The 16,650-nt window shown below is 37.7% G+C and overlaps 1 long non-coding RNA gene across 1 annotated transcript in view; it reads left to right on the forward strand.

The window, feature by feature from the left end:
• Positions 1 to 16,650, forward strand: part of LOC121454944 — a 109,892-nt gene that overhangs the window by 34,271 nt on the left and 58,971 nt on the right. Inside the window, exon 2 of the long non-coding RNA XR_005975390.1 lies at positions 9,503 to 9,545. This is a non-coding gene — a long non-coding RNA (uncharacterized LOC121454944). The remainder of the gene's footprint in view (positions 1 to 9,502; positions 9,546 to 16,650) is intronic.

Raw genomic sequence — 16,650 nt, forward strand, 5'->3', positions numbered from 1 at the left:
ATTTTTTATTACTTAACACCATTTTTAAATCAAAATATATTTTTATTAAATTCTTACCCTCCTCCAAGATCTTCCAGATTGTGTCCTTCTCCCCACCCACCTAACTTTAAGTCCTTTCTCAAAAACTCAATACAACAACAAATGCCCCAAAACTAAGAAAACAAAATACAGCAAGACAACGAATAGAAAAAACCAAGCAATCAAACCAAACTGTAGCAACATAAAGCACAAACATACAAAACCAGGAAACCAAAAAAAAAAAAATCAAACCAAAACATAACAAAAAACAAAAAAAAATATCAAACAATCAAAAAACCACGTGGATTTTACTATTTGGTGAACATGAGATCTGCCCTGGAGTAGTTCATATACCCAGTTTGCTTCCACTTCCTGAGGACTGGATTAATGAGACAGTTTATGAAGATGTATTACTTTGAGGAGATGGATGTGAAGGAGGAATTTGGGGAGGAAATAGATTGAGATGGAGATTAACAAGCAGGTGGATGTTTCCACTTTGGGGTTGAAATGTGCTCCAGCTTTGGCTAAAGTGTCCCTTTAACTCTGCTATTATAAGAGGAAATTTAATAAACGTAAATTTGTTAATTGTGTATACAAAGGATTTTGGAATATGCATGTTCACAAGATTATTAAAATCACAGAGTGGGAAAGGGAAGGAAAGATTCATTGTTACATTGTTAGAAGTAATAAAGATCATAAGAGATGAGGATTTCACCTGCCTTATGGGATACAGGTGAGTGAGCCTAGTTCATGTGGCACTTACAGTCTTCTTAACTTCAGTATGCACTACCTGAAAAGCAAAAGTAAGAAACAGAAGGAAGGAGAAGAGGTGGATCACTTGTTGATACAAAGAATCAGGCTCTACTACATAAACCATTTAGAACCATCCTACACACTCTTGTTCATTGCAAAACGAAAGTGTGTCTGATCTACTATGCATAGTGTAACTATTAGGAATGGGAACCCCTGGGAACTTGCTTTCCTCCTTTATTCCTCACCTAGGTGTGGTAGTACCTTCTCTTCAGGAATGCCAGAATGCAAATAATGGCATGGAGAGTTATTATTAATTAGCTTAGGCTTGTTCCAACTAATTCTTTTAACTTAAATTAAACCACATTTTAAATTTGTGTTCTTTTATGAGGCTCATTACCCTCTCTCCATTCTGCCCATTCTGCTTCCTTCACATCTGGATGGTAAATCAGCCTTTCTTCTTCCAAGAATTCTCTCTCTGTCTGGAAGCCCTGCCTATACCTTCCTGCCTAGCTATTGGTTGTTCAGCTTTTTAGTACACCAATAACAGCGTTGCATCTTCATACAGTGTACAAATATCATACAACACCTACAAGCTCCAGGGAGTATGCAGGAACCAGAGATCTCTGTGGGTCCAGGCTTGAGTCTGGGACCTCAGAGGGAGTATGCCTGAGCCATGGTTTAATACTAGAAATCAACAGCAATACTAATTCCAGAAAACCCACAGACACATGGAATTTAAACAATGCTCACCTGACTCATTAATGGGTCAAGGAAGAAATACAGGGAGAAATTAAAGACTTCCTAAAATTCAATGTAAATGACCACACAACATATGCAAATTTATGGGACACAACAAAGGCAGTGTTAAGAGGGAAGTTCACAGCACTAAATGCCTACATAAAGAAGCTGGAAAAAAATCCACACTAGTGAATTAACAGAACATTTGAAAACTTTAGAACAAAAAGAAGCAAACTCACCTAAGAGAATTAAATGGCATGAAATAATCAAATTGAGAGCTGAAATACACAAAATAGAAACAAAGAAAACAATACAAAGAATCAATGAGACAAAGAGTTGGTTTTTCGAGAAAATCAACAAAATAGATAAACTTTTATCCAAAAGGCAGAGAAAGAATATTCAAATTAACAAAACAGAAATGAAAAGGGGGACATATCAACAGACATGGAGGAAATAGAGAATCATCAGGTCATATTTCAAAAACCTGTACTACACAAAATTGGAAAACTTAAAGGATACACCCCTCGCGGTCCTGAGTGCCTTGCTCGTGCTCTCTCTCCTTCTGCTCCTGATTTGGACCTTGAGATTTCAGTCCAGTGCTCCAATGTGGGTCTCTGTCTCTGTCTCCTTTCATTGCCCGATGAAGGTTAATATTGAGGAGGATGCCTATATGTTTTTCTTTGGGTTCACCTTCTTATTTAGCTTCTCTAGTATCATGAATTATAGGCTAAATGTCCTTTATTTATGGCTAGAAACCAAATATGAGTGAGTACATCCCATGTTCCCCACCCACACACTGAGACAATGGGGATGTTCTATCAGGAACTCACCAAGGCCAGCTGGTCTGAAAAAGCATGGGATAAAACCGGACTCGCTGAACATAGCGGACAATGAGGACTACTGAGAACTCAAGAACAATGGCAATGGGTTTTTGATCCTACTGCATGTACTGGCTTTGTGGGAGCCTAGGCAGTTTGGATGCTCACCTTACTAGACTAGGATGGAGGTGAGTGGTCCTTGGACTTCCCACAGGGCAGGGAACCCTGATTGCTCTTTGGGCTGATGAGGGAGGGGGACTTGATTGGGGGAGGGGGAGGGAAATGGGAGGCGGTGGCGGGGAGGAGGCAGAAATCTTTAATAAATAAATTAATTAATTAAAAAAAGAAAACTTAAAGGAATTGGACAACTTTCTGGATAAATATCACCTCCACATGATCCTTCCTGTTCCCATCCACACCTGACTGCCAGTCCACTGGCAAAATCTAATCTATTTCTTCTTCCCAGGGAGATCCATATATACCTCCTTGGACCCTCATTGTTGCTGAGCTTCTCTGGGCATATTGATTAAAGTATAATTATCTTGTACATAACAGCTACTCTCCACTTATAAGTGAATATATACCATGTTTGTCTTTCTGTGTCTGAAATATCTCACTCCGATTGATATCTTCCAGTTCTGTTTGTGTGCAAATTTCATGAAGTTATTGTTTTAAACATCTGAGTAATACTCCATTGTGTAAGTGTACCACATTTTCTCTATCCATTCTTCCATTGAGGGACTTCTAAGTTTTTCCATTTTCTGGCTGTCATGAATAAAGTTGCAATGAATATGGTTAACCTATGTCCTTGTCATAGGATGGGCACTTTTTAGATACAAGTAACTTGCTACCATCCTATGTACTCAGCTTCTTTAATCTTGCCTGTAAGAGAACAATGTAACCAAATATTATTTGCCTTGGATTTTCCATGGAACCAGAGTAATGTATGCATGTATGTATGCAAGTGTATTGTGATAATCATTAGATGAAAATAGTTCAAATTCTGAAAACAACTTAAATATCCGCTATATATTTTGAAAGTAACATGGGTATAGCTTGATACCTGTTTGCAGCAATGTTTGCTTTTCCGAGAGCTTCACCGTACTTTGGGGGTCACTAAAGATTTTTCCCTTGAAAAACTCTTATCCATTTCTTTAAAGAATCCTCATTCCTTTCCAATGCCATGATTTCTGAGCCAAGACCTTTGCTGAGGGCAGATGCAAGATAGAGGAAAAAAAGTATAGAATGTAAATTTGGGCTTGGTCGTAGTCCAACTATTCCATGTTGAAGCCTGTGTCTTCATTCCTCAGGATGTGAATCAATGCACATGTGTTTGGCACGTTTCCCAACTAGTGGTGTTTGTACGTTAAGCACAGACTCAACCTTTGTTCAGTGCCATAGTCTGTCTTGTCCACTTGAGTATCTGGGCAGGATTAACTCAGTTTTTCATCATTGTGACAAAGCACATTGACAAAAGCAGCATAGGAATTTATTTTGGTTCATCATTCACAAAGGGCAGTCTATCATGCCAGGAGAGTCATGGTGAATGGAGGCACTTGAGCCTGTGGTAGCAGGAGGAGGAGGCTGCTGGTTTTATCACACTGACCGTCAGCAAGCAGAGCTGGATGTGAAGCGGGTCTGCTTATAAAACCCCAAGTCCCTCCTCCCCAGGTTCTCCAATGAGACTTTGCCTCTAGATTCAAAAGACTCCCAAATAACACTACCAGCTGCAGACCAAATATCTAAGTACACAAGGTTACCCGTGGCATTTTTTTTAAAAAATTCAATCTATCAAGGGCTCAAAATCTTTGACTTTCTTTTTATTTATTATTTTTTTCTGTAAAATATTTCTTTATTTTATTTATTTATTAAAGATTTCTGCCTTCTCCCTGCCACTGCCTCCCATTTCCCTCCCCGTCCCCCGATTAAGTTCCCCTCCCTCATCAGCTCGAAAAGCAGTCAGGTTTCCCTGACCTGTGGGAAGTCCAAGGGCCACCCACCTCCATCCAGGTCTAGTAAGGTGAGCATCCAAACTGCCTAGGCTCCCACAAAGCCAGTACATGCAGTAGGATCAAAAACCCATTGCCATTGTTCTTGAGTTCTCAGTAGTCCCCATTGTCCGCTATGTTCAGCATGTCCGCTTTTATCCCATGCATTTTCAGACCCAGGCCACCTGGCCTTGGTGGGTTCCCGATAGAACATCCCCATTGTCTCAGTGTGTGGGTGCACCCCTCGCGGTCCTGAGTTCCTTGCTCGGGCTCTCTCTCCTTCTGCTCCTGATTTGGACCTTGAGATTTCAGTCCGGTGCTACAATGTGGGTCTCTGTCTCTGTCTCCTTTCATCGCCTGATGAAGGTTAATATTGAGGAGGATGCCTATATGTTTGTCTTTGGGTTCACCTTCTTATTTAGCTTCTCTAGGATCACGAATTATAGGCTCAATGTCTTTTATTTATGGGTAGAAACCAAATATGAGTGAGTACATTCCATGTTCCTCTTTTTGGGTCTGGCTTACCTCACTCAAGATAGTGTTTCCTACTTCCATCCATTTGTATGCAAAATTCAAGAAGTCCTTGTTTTTTTTACTGCTGAGTAGTACTCTAATATGTATATATTCCATACTTTCTTCGTCCATCCTTCCATTGAGGGTCATCTAGGTTGTTTCCAGGTTCTGGCTATTACAAACAATGCTGCTATAAACATAGTTGAGCATATACTTTTGTTGTATGATAGGGCCTCTCTTGGGTATATTCCCAAGAGTGGTATTGCTGGGTTCAGGGGAAGGTTGATCCCGAATTTCCTGAGAAACTGCCACACTGCTTTCCAGAGTGGTTGCACAAGTTTGCATTCCCACTAGCAATTGATTAGTTCTCCCTTTCTCTACAATCTCTCCAGCAAAGACTATCATTGGTGTTTTTTATTTTAGCCATTCTGACAGGTGTAAGATGGTATCTTAAAGTTGTCTTGATTTGCATTTCCCTGATCACTAAGGAAGTTGAGCATGACCTTAAGTGTCTTTTGGCCATTTGAACTTCTTCTGTTGAGAATTCAATGTTCAGCTCAGTGCCCCATTTTATAATTGGGTTGATTAGCCTTTTACAGTCTAGTTTCTTGAGTTCTTTATATATTTTGGAGATCAGACCTTTGTATGTTGCAGGGTTGGTGAAGATCTTCTCCCAGTAAGTGGGTTGCCTTTTTGTCTTAGTGACAGTGTCCTTTGCTTTACAGAAGCTTCTCAGTCTCAGGAGGTTCCATTTATTCAATGAGGCCCTTAGTGTCTGTGCTGCTGGGGTTATAAGTAGGAAGTGGTCTCCTGTGCCCATGTGTTGTAGAGTACTTCCCACTTTCTCTTCTATAAGGTTCAGTGTGTTCAGACTGATATTGAGGTCTTTAATCATTTGGACTTGAGTTTTGTGCATGGTAATAGATATGTCTCTATTTTCATTCTTCTACAGGTTGACATCCAGTTTTGCCAGCACAATTTGTTGAAGATGCTCTCTTTTTTCCATTGTATACTTTTAGCTACTTTATCAAAAATCAGGTGTTCATAGGTTTGTGGGCTAAAGTCAGGGTCTTCTATTTGATTCCATTGGTCGGCTTCTCTGTTTTTATGCCAATACCAAGCTGTTTTCAATACTGTAGCTCTGTAATAGAGTTTGAAGTCAGGGATGGTAATGCCTCCAGACAATCCTTTATCGTATAAGATTGTTTTGGCTATCCTGGGTTTTTTGTTTTTCCATATAAAGTTGATTATTGTCTTCTCCAGATCTGTGAAGAATTTTGATGGGGATAGCATTGAATCTATAGATTGCTTTTGGTAGAATTGCCATTTTTACTATGTTGATCCTCCCAATCCAAGAGGAAGGGAGGTCTTTCCATTTTCTGGTGTCCTCTTCAATTTCTTTCTTCAAAGACTTAAAGTTCTTGTCCAACAGATCTTTCACTTCCTTGGTCAGAGTTACCCCAAGATATTTTATGCTATTTGTGGCTATAGTGAAAGGTGATGCTTCTCTGATTTCCCTCTCTGCTTCCTTATCCTTAGTGTATAGGAAGGCAACTGATTTTTTGGAGTTGATCTTGTATCCTGCCACATTACTAAAGGTGTTTATCAGCTGTAGGAGTTCTTTGGTAGAGATTTTGGGGTCGCTTATGTATACCATCATATCATCTGCAAATAATGAATGCTTAACTTCTTCCTTTCCAATACGAATCCCCTTGATCCCCTTATGTTGTCTTAATACTATTGCTAGAACTTCAAGCACTATACTGAAGAGGTATGGAGAGAGTGGACATCCTTGTCATTTTCCTGATTTTAGTGGGATGGCTTTGAGTTTTTCTCTGTTTAATTTAATGTTAGCTGTCAGCTTGCTGTAAATAGCTTTTATTATATTTAGGTATGACCATTGTATCTCTAATCTCTCAAGACCTTTATCATAAAGGGGTGTTGAATTTTGTGGAATGCTTTTTCAGCATCTAATGAAATGATCATATGGTTTTTTTTCTTTCAGTTTATTTATATGGTGGATTACTTTGGTAGATTTACGTATGTTGAACCAGCCCTGCATCTCTGGGATGAAGCCTACTTGATCATAATGGATAATTTTTCTAATGTGTTCTTGGATTCGGTTTGTCAGTATTTTATTGAGAATTTTTGCGTCGATATTCATGAGTGAGATAGGCCTGTAATTCTTTTTCTTGATTGGGTCTTTGTGTGGTTTTGGTATCACGGTAACTGTAGCTTCATAAAAGGAATTTGGCAAAGACTCTTCTGCTTCTATATTGTGAAATACATTAAGGAGTATAGGTATTAGCTCTTCTTGGAAGTTCTGGTAGAATTCTGCATTGAAACCATCTGGTCCTGGGCTTTATTTGAAAGGGAGATTTTTGATAACAGTTTCTAGTTCTTCGCGACTAACAGGTCTATTTAGATTGTTCACCTGGTCTTGGTTTAGCTTTGGTATATGGTACTTATCTAAAAAACAATGTCCATTTCTTTTGCATTTTCCAGTTTTGTGGCATACAGGCTTTTGTAGTAGATTTTTTTTTATATGAAAAGCAGGAAATCTGGAGGAGGCCTTTCTGTTTATGTGTTACTTTCGTTGGTTACTAAAGAAACTGCCTTGGCCCTTTGATAGGACAGAAAATTAGGTAGGTGGAGTAAACAGAACAGGATGCTGGGTAGAAAGCAGTGAGGCAGACACAATGGAGCCAGCCACCAGGTCAGACATGTTGAATCTTTCCTGGTAAGTCACCACCTCGTGGTGCTACACAGATTATCAGAAATGGGTTAATCAAGATGTTAGAATTAGCCAATAAGAGACTCTAACTAATGGGCCTGGCAGTGTTTACGTGAATACAGTTTGTGTGTTGTTATTTCGGGTGCAAAGCTAACCATGCGAGATTCGGGTGGGACGAAAAGCAGGCCTGCCCGCAGCTCATCACTACATCATCCACTATGGAGAGGACACAAAGTAAGTCTGGAGCCATGTTGTGGTTCTTTCTGGCTTTCCCACCAGGCAGCTGTTGCACGTACTACCTGCCCAACCTGGGAGTTAGACTGTAGTGTGGAGAGTTCATATAGAAGCAGACTCTTTTCAAGAGTCTTATAACAGGCTTCTAAAGTAGAATTAAGTTTCATTTTAAGTAGATTTTTCTTTCCAGGTCTCAGACTATTGTGATAATGCCATCTTTACTGTTAGTATTGTCAGTTTGGAAATAAAATAAAATGGTTGATTCATTTAACTTTTATTTTTCCAGTATTTTTAATACTTCTACACACCTTGCCAGTTAGTGGAGCATCAAAAAGGTATATGTTATCTCTTACTCTGTAGTGGCTAGCAGCCAGTTTTTCCATTTAAAGGCAGCCTGTCAACTATTTAGAAAGATTTGATCTATTCTGAAAGAGGGGAGGCCGAGACCATGTAGGATAAATGCTTGTGGCAAGAACTGAAGACATTTCTTACTCAGTCAGTTTTCTGTTAACAGCAATAATGCTTAAGCAGCTGACTTCTCTCAAGTGGAGAAGTCAAAAGGGCAAGGTTTTCTACAGTCTCAGTGCAATTCATCCCAGCAGTTGGTCGATCAATCATCCATCCTTTATGAGCAGCGTGTGGCAGACACTGTAGCGGATCCCAAGCACAGGGTGATGTCTCTTTATATCATTTCTCAATCTTAAGAAAACCAGCATGGACCACAGAATGGGCTCAGATGCTGCTGATAATGTGTCTATAGATGCTATAAAGAGCTGTCTAGACTCATCTCCATAAGCCTTGCAATACAGGGATACCTTCATCTTACAGCTGAGGAAATTAAGGTTTCACCTAGTTGCATAGCTAATGTTTCAATTGTGCTGCCTGTTTCTGGGATTGCTACAATGCAATTCACAGCTCTTGGCAGTCATATTAATAAGATTTGACCAGGAGAGTCAATAAAAGCATTCTCTGCTCTTCAATTTCATCCCATGTTTTGTTTTCAGAGAAATCTGGACATAAAACCAACTATGTTTCTAATTGCCAGGAGAATCGTAAATAGCTTACTCTGATTATAGGCACATAAGTAGGAAACAATGTTAAGAATAAAATGAAGTGTAGAGAGTCTGAGTTGTGAGGCCTGCATTCTATCGCAGTGCTTAATAAACCTCAGTGGGGATGAGAATCACCTAGAAAACTTTATTTTATTTTGTCATTTCAAATTGTTTTTGCTTCCTCTTTTCTGATGTTCCCCGAACACAATAGATGCAGGAGTTATGCTGCCTGTAGTCATTGGCAATAGGACCCAACTGATTCATTGACGTTTGCATTGTGTACAAATAGCAAAGAATGTACAAATGAAGGAATGTGAGTAAAATGTCTCAAAAATACTACTGAATTTGTTTTGGGTTCACTGTCCACTACTGACCACGGGTTTACCCTCAAGTGTAACTAATATATCCAAGTGGAGAAAACCAATGTTTTCTTTGCAAGTAGGTGTCACTTGAGGAGAGCTTCTTGGTTAGGGATAAGAGACTGTGTTCTATTTTCCTTGTCAACACTGGAACCCTGTCTCCATTGAACCTGTATAGGTCCTGTGAGTGCCACCAATCTCTATTAGTTCATCAATACTGTTGTGTCTAGAAAACGTTTTTTTGATTCATCAGTGTTCTCTGTATCTTAGAATCCTTTGATCTCCTCTTCCACAGAGTTTCCTGAGCCCCGATGGGAGGATTTAATGAATTCATCAAGGTACTATTTCAATTTTTTTCTGAATTTTTTAACATTTTGTGAGTGCTTATTTGTATTTACCAGCACACAGTCTGTTTTAGAGAAATTTGTCTGTGCTTCTGGGTAGAGTGGATATTTTTTGGTGTTTGGATGGAATATTCTGTAGATATCTGTTAAATCTATTTATTGTAAGATGTCAATTAATTCTGATTTCTTTTTTTTTTGTTGTTTAGATGACCTAACTCTTAGGAAAAGTGGGGTGTTGAAATCATATACTACTAATGGCTTTGTTTTAAACTCTGTTATTAATTCTAGTAGTATGCATCTTTATGAATGAAGTTGGATTCATCAGAGTTTGATACAAGTATGATTAGTATTAGAATATTTTGTTAATTAACTGATTTCTTGATTAGAATGAAGTTTCCTTTTTTGTCTCTTCTGATAAATTCTAGTTTGAAGTCTTATTACCAGATGTCAGCATGAAAAAACCTTTTTGCTTCTTTTTGCTTCCATTTGCTTGAGATATTTTTCTACCTTTTCAATTTAAGGTGATGTCTATCATTAAAGTTGAGATGTATTCCTTGTAGAAAAGAGAAAGGTGGATTTTGTTTCTTAATCCATTAAAGTAGTCTGTCTTTTGATTCAAGAATTGAGGTGACTTTTATTTAAAATTATTATTGAAAGGTGTATGTTGACTGCAAATATTTTGATATTTTTTGATATTTGTTATTTTCGTCATACTTTATGGAATTCATTTTTCCAAATCCTAAATTATATTAATCATTTCATTCAGCTGTAATTTAAATTTTCTTGGACATCACTCAAGCATTTAAATTTCACGAACGAAATTCAGTGAAGGTCTTGATTGTTTTCTTTAAATTTCTTGAATTGGCGATTATTCTTTCAAATTTTACCTTTGGGTTCATTTAGGTAGTTGTAATTAGGGATTACTTTTACAGGACTAGTGGGTTTGATAATCATTCCCAATGTTTTTGTTTATAGTTCTGTCTCTTGAGAATGTGGACTTCCTTGGCTGTGTATCAGGTGTGTGAAGTTTTCCTACCTTAGTCCTGGCTAGTGTATGAACTTTGTGACCTGAGTTAGGTAAACCAAAACTGATGGACAAGCTGTTTGTTTCATTGACCCAGGAAAAGAAAGCCTTGAAACCAAGTCTGGAGCTTGTTCTATGGATGTAGGACTGTCAAAATATGGAGCAAAGGGTGGGAGAAGAAGGGAGCACTTCAACAATCAAAAATGAATTTCAAGCCAAGCAGGTTTGGTTCTCATAAAACTGGAGCTAGACCTGTGATGGTGAAGATGGATGTAGATGAGGTAAAGAATGGGAAAGGGAAGAAATGAGTTACCAGGTAAAGGCAACTACAGAACAAACTTTGTGCTTGAGGTACAGCTCTGAAATCATGCCCGCGGGTGTGGAGATGGCCACACACTTGGAAGTAGCAAAGGAGTGACTTACCATTTGAAGGTGGCTTGCCAAGAAAGGTTAGCAAAAGACAGGGCAAAAACTAGGCTTATGGGTATCTGAATGGTGACTGGCAGTGGGCAGTATAGCATTTCTTTTTTTTTTTTTTTTGGTTTTTCGAGACAGGGTTTCTCTGTGGTTTTGGAGCCTGTCCTGGAACTAGCTCTTGTAGACCAGGCTGGTCTCGAACTCACAGAGATCCGCCTGCCTCTGCCTCCCGAGTGCTGGGATTAAAGGCTAGCATTTCTTTTCTAAAGTGAATAGTCACATATTTAATCAATAAAAATTATTTTGAGATTTCACAAAAGAGTTGGTACTGCACTGGAAATAAGATCTGCTTCGTACAGCACCGTGTTGTTGGTTACCCACAAAGTACTCAGCTCCTCAGCAATTTGCTGATGATAGGAAGAGAACCCTTGATCACCACACATGAGCATTTTACTTTTCCTCTGGGTAAACACAGAGACATGAAAGCACTTTGCATCATAGGGGAAAACCTTTTAAAGAGTTTAACACCAAGTCACTGAATTCCTTTTAGTAAAGCATTTGTTAACATATGGCCCAATAGCCAACACTCCGTTTAATAATCCTGCATTGTTGCAAAATATAATTTATATTTAGGTGTTTTCCTTGCCCTTATTCAATTACCAGTGTCCTTTATCCAATATCTTTGAGCTTTGGAAAGCCTAAGGATTTCAAAGGTTATATCTTAGTCTATGCTAAGTAACCTTGAAAGAATTGCCTTGTGTCTTTCTAGATACCAAATAACAGGAGTGTGGCAGGAAGAGGCTGTCTTCCTGCAGGAACAAGTGGCAAAATGATTTTAAAGAACGGGTTCCTCAATAGTTTTCTCACAAACTGAACAAGCATCAGTGGATGTCTTGCTATTTATATTGCTTTTGTGCCTGTGGTGCATTGAATGGGAGCTGTAGAATACCTTAACAGGGAAGCATGGAGAGCCAACGTATCTCACCGGTAAATCTAAGAGGGAAAAGGTCCTTTTATGTTTATATTCATTAAGGTAAAAAAAAAACTGAGAAAGACACCAAGCAGCAACAATAATTCATCATTGACCTGTTTTGTATTCATAACTTTTCAATGATAGCACGTTGCTTTAATACAGTATTGATTCACCCAAGAAATGTTGCTCCATTACTTTCGTAGACTGTTGAATGAGGTTAAAGGACATTGTTCTGCTTTTAAAATGGAGATTGAAATTCTTATAAAGTCATTTCCCTTATAATTTTTCAAAGGTCACTGGCTGAAAAGTTGACTTTTTTAAATTATGGGTATTAATTTTATTCTGAAACATTCCCAGAACAACAAAATGTTGCAGACATTTAGTAGGAAGAGAGTGGGGATGGTCTCTGCTCATCTGCCATTGTTTCAACACTCAGTACACATAGCATTAATAAAATGAAAGGGTGTGAAGTAATGACTTGGTAGATGGAAAGGGGTGTCTGAGTGTTCATGGAAAGAGAGAATACAAAGGCTTTCATGTGGTCTCGGGAAAAGGATCAATGAAATCAATACTTAGTCTATTACAAATGGGACACAGTTGGTTTCAGCAACACAAAACAAGTGAATCTCTCAGCCTGCTATATACCCACGCAATCAGAGCTAGCAAGCTCATGCTAATCTTGTGCATTATAAGCCTGACTTCTTTTCTTACAGTCAATAACAGAGTCCATTGCTTGAGTCTCCTCTGTAGTCTAGAAGCAACCATGATCTTTTTAATCTATTGAGTACAGCAGGGTCACCCAAGGTGTCCAAGATGGAAGAAAGCTAAACTGTTATGGTGGTGAGTGCTTGAAAGAAAATCAAAGGCAGATGGATACCCATGAAAATATGGAAGATACTCACACAGTTCTCAGAATGTTAATCATTTTTGTATTGGAATTCTCTCTCATCTAAGTGTGTGAACATATATACATATATACATCATATTCATATACACATCCACACACATATACACATATACTTATGCAAACACATATATACATCTATTCAAAGCAATTCCATTATTTAATTCATTTTTATTATGTGTGTGTGTGCATGAAAGTGTGCCATCATGTTTCTTCAGACACATATGTACACATGTTCACCATATCACACTTGTGGAAGTCAGAGAACAACTTTTGGGAAGTAGTTTTTTTTTTTGCTATGCAAATCATGGGGATTAAATGCACATTATCAGTCTTGGCAGCAAATGCCTTTTGCAGATAAGTCACTGTGCTGGTCCTATAAATGTAATTCTTGATGGCTAGATGACATTTTTGGATACTTTCCTTGCCTGACCACAAACATGATTCCATATTTATGGAGCAAACATACTTTTTCTTAAAGGAATACCTCGTCAATCCAAAAAGTAGCAATATTTATTTTCTTTTTAAAACCTCAGATTTTTTTTCATTTTTAGAAAACAATTCCCTAAAGCTGAACAAGTGTGCTTTATTAACTATTTTTCTGTTGCTGTGACAAAACATTGTGACTACAAGCAACTTATGGAAGTGTTTATTTTGGCTTATGGTTCCAAGAGTCCATCATGGTGACAGCACATGAGAGCAAGCATCAGGCACCGTGGTCAGAAGCAGGAAGCATCTGAAAACAAAAGCTCAGACAGGAAATAACACTAGACTATAGACATTCAAAGCCTATTTTTAGGGGTGTACTTCCTAAAACCAGAGTCAGCCTTCCAAGGTTTAACAGTTTTCTCAACTGTGCCTCCATCTGGGCACCAAGTATACAAATATCTGAGCCTACTGGGATATCGTACATTCAAATTCCATATGTAGTGTTTGGGGATCAATTGCCAAACTCTGTTGCTACTACCAAAGCCTCTAAGGCTGCCAAGTTATCTTCACAAAGTGCCCCAACTCTTGCTCCATGGACTGTTGTCCATTCTTCTTTTTGTCACTTTCTCCAGTTGTTGTTGTCACTCGAAGTGATGGATCAAGGCAGTGTAAACATGGATCTTGTGTGAATTAAATATGGACAGTTAAGTAGAGGAGACTCTCCATGTTCCTGTGTGTTTCAACTGCTCAGGAAGTCTATTCTGTACCTAAGATCATCTTGGTGATGCAAATGATTTAAGAACCTCATTTTGCTAAGACAAAAATGTCTCGTTCTCATATTTCATTAGCTTATATTAATTTTATAAAATAATGAGTTTATTATTACATTTTCTTTCATTTTCAAGTGTGTATGTTTGTGTGTGAGGTGGTATACATTCACATATATACATATTCATGTATGTGTGTTAGTAGTGTGGAGGCCAAAAGAGAACATTGGGTGTAATTATTTTATGAATCATTTGCCTCATAAATAGGGTTCCTAGCTGGGTCTAGAGGTTTGCTAATTAGGTAAGGTAGGTCAGTCAGAAAGCCTTAGGGATCTTTCAGTCTCACTTCTTTATTCCTAGGATTGCAAATGAATGTCACAGTACTTGGACCTTTGCATGAGTCCTGGAAAAGAAACTCAGTCATTGCAGGTAGTTTAACACCTGAACAAACTGTATAGCCCTCATTGTGATAATTTCATATCTATGTATATCCTTGTCAATATCTCTCTCTCTCTCTCTCTCTCTCTCTCTCTCTAACACCTGAGAAAACTGAATAACTGTCATTTTGGCAGGTTCATGTCTACCTATAGCTTTATCTATCTAATTATCTATCTGTATGTATATATGTATGCATACCATATATTGGTCATTGATTTTTATTAACTTCTCATTATCTTTTCTCATGCCCGTCTTCCCTTCCTGTTCCCATTTAGAAATAGGTCTCCAATAGCTCAGGAATAAAGTTTAAAATGGTAAATTAAATTGTATCAAGCTAAAAAGGTTCTCCACAGCAAAATAAATTATCAACAAAGCAAATAAAGCCTGCAAAATGGAAGAACATCTTTGCTAGCCATTTATCTGATAAAACATTATCATCCAGAATATGGAACTCAATTTAATAACAAATATATATAATCTAGTCAATAAGTGAATATATGAACTGGACAGACACTTCTCAAAACAAGAACAAATTTGGACAAGATCAGTGGCACAGTGGGTAAGAGAACTTACTGCAGTTACAAAGGATCTCTGTTCAGTTCCCAGAAAACACATAGTGGTTCAAAGCCTTCTTCAGCTTCAGTTTTGGGAACCCGATCCTCCCTTCTCACTCTGTAGGAACAAGACATACACATGGTGCATAAACATACATGAAAGAAAAGCATTCCATTCATATACATAAAATAAATCTTAATATATTATTTTAAATTGGCAATAAAGATATAAAAAATATCCAACACTTTAGTTAACAGGTAAGTTGGAAGAAAAGGTGTAGACCACAGCAGTCAGAAAAACTGAGCACACCAGTCAAAAGAATAGAGACACCCCTACTGATGCACCAAAGGTCAAGCTGCCTATCAGAAAGCCAATCCCCAACTTGGAAAGAGACCTTCTACTGGATCAGAGGTCACACTGACCACTATAAAAACTGGAAGACAAAAACAAACAAACAAACCAGAAATTGAGGAATAAAACAGCCATCCCACAAAGAAAAACTCAAAAATCAGGACTTAGACCTATAATCAACCCCAAATGCCTAAAAGCTAATGTATGAATACAATCAACAAAAGCTAGGGATATATGTCACCACCAGATCTCTATGACAATAAGATCTAAATATTCTAAGGCAGATGAATCACAAATAATGATAGAGAATCCTTAAAGAGGAAAAAATTTAAATACCTTTAAAGAAACAGAAGAAAAGATAACTAAAAACTTGGAGGAAATCAATAGATCTCTTAAAGAATGTCAATAAAAGCAAGAACAACCAAATAGTTAAAGGAAACTATTCAAGATCTGAAACTTAAAATAGAAGCAATAAACACACACACACACACACACACACACGAAGGAATCCTGGAAATAGAAAAATCTGGAAAGCAACAGAGGCTACAGCCATTGCAAACAGAATTTAAAAGTTGGAAAAAAAAAGAATCTCAGGTTTTGAAGATATGATAGAAGAAATAGATTGATTTGTCAAAGAAAATGTTAAATCTAAAAAAAAAAAAAAAAAAAAAAAAACTCCCAGCAGAAAAGTCCCTGGGTATCTGGGACACCATGAAAAGAGCAAACTGAAGAATAATAGAAGAATGAGAAAATCCTAGTCAAAGACAGAGAATATATTTAACAAAAACATAAAAGAAAAAGTTTCTAACTTAAAGAAGGATATACCTATGACAATTCAAGATTGCACCCTTTTTTTTGAGGAATTGACTGTGAGTATTAATCATTTGTAATCAACCCCCTTTAAATGAAAATAAACATTCATAAGCAATCTTTTGGGAATTTGAGCACAGTTTTCTCCAAACTGCTTCCTGCTGTTTGTTGGGCAAAATATTTTTAGGGTTCATGGAGACCTTTGTGGAGTCTTGTTCAATCAAGCCACATTAGCCTGGAATGAGTCTACAGGTTCTCATTTTCTTTGGTAACAAAAGCAGAACATCTTTCCCAAATTACATATCCTTAGACTCAAATTTGAAGTAAAAATACCATATGTATATATATATATATATGCTGGTTTAGCTAAGAGCTGTCAGAATCAAATGTTTCTCTGCAGTCAAAAATTCAAAGAAAATATAATAATATGC

The sequence above is a fragment of the Microtus oregoni genome, unplaced genomic scaffold (assembly GCF_018167655.1).
Source record: "Microtus oregoni isolate MIOR12 unplaced genomic scaffold, Mior012 000013F_ref0000133, whole genome shotgun sequence".
Taxonomy (NCBI): Eukaryota; Metazoa; Chordata; class Mammalia; order Rodentia; family Cricetidae; genus Microtus; species Microtus oregoni.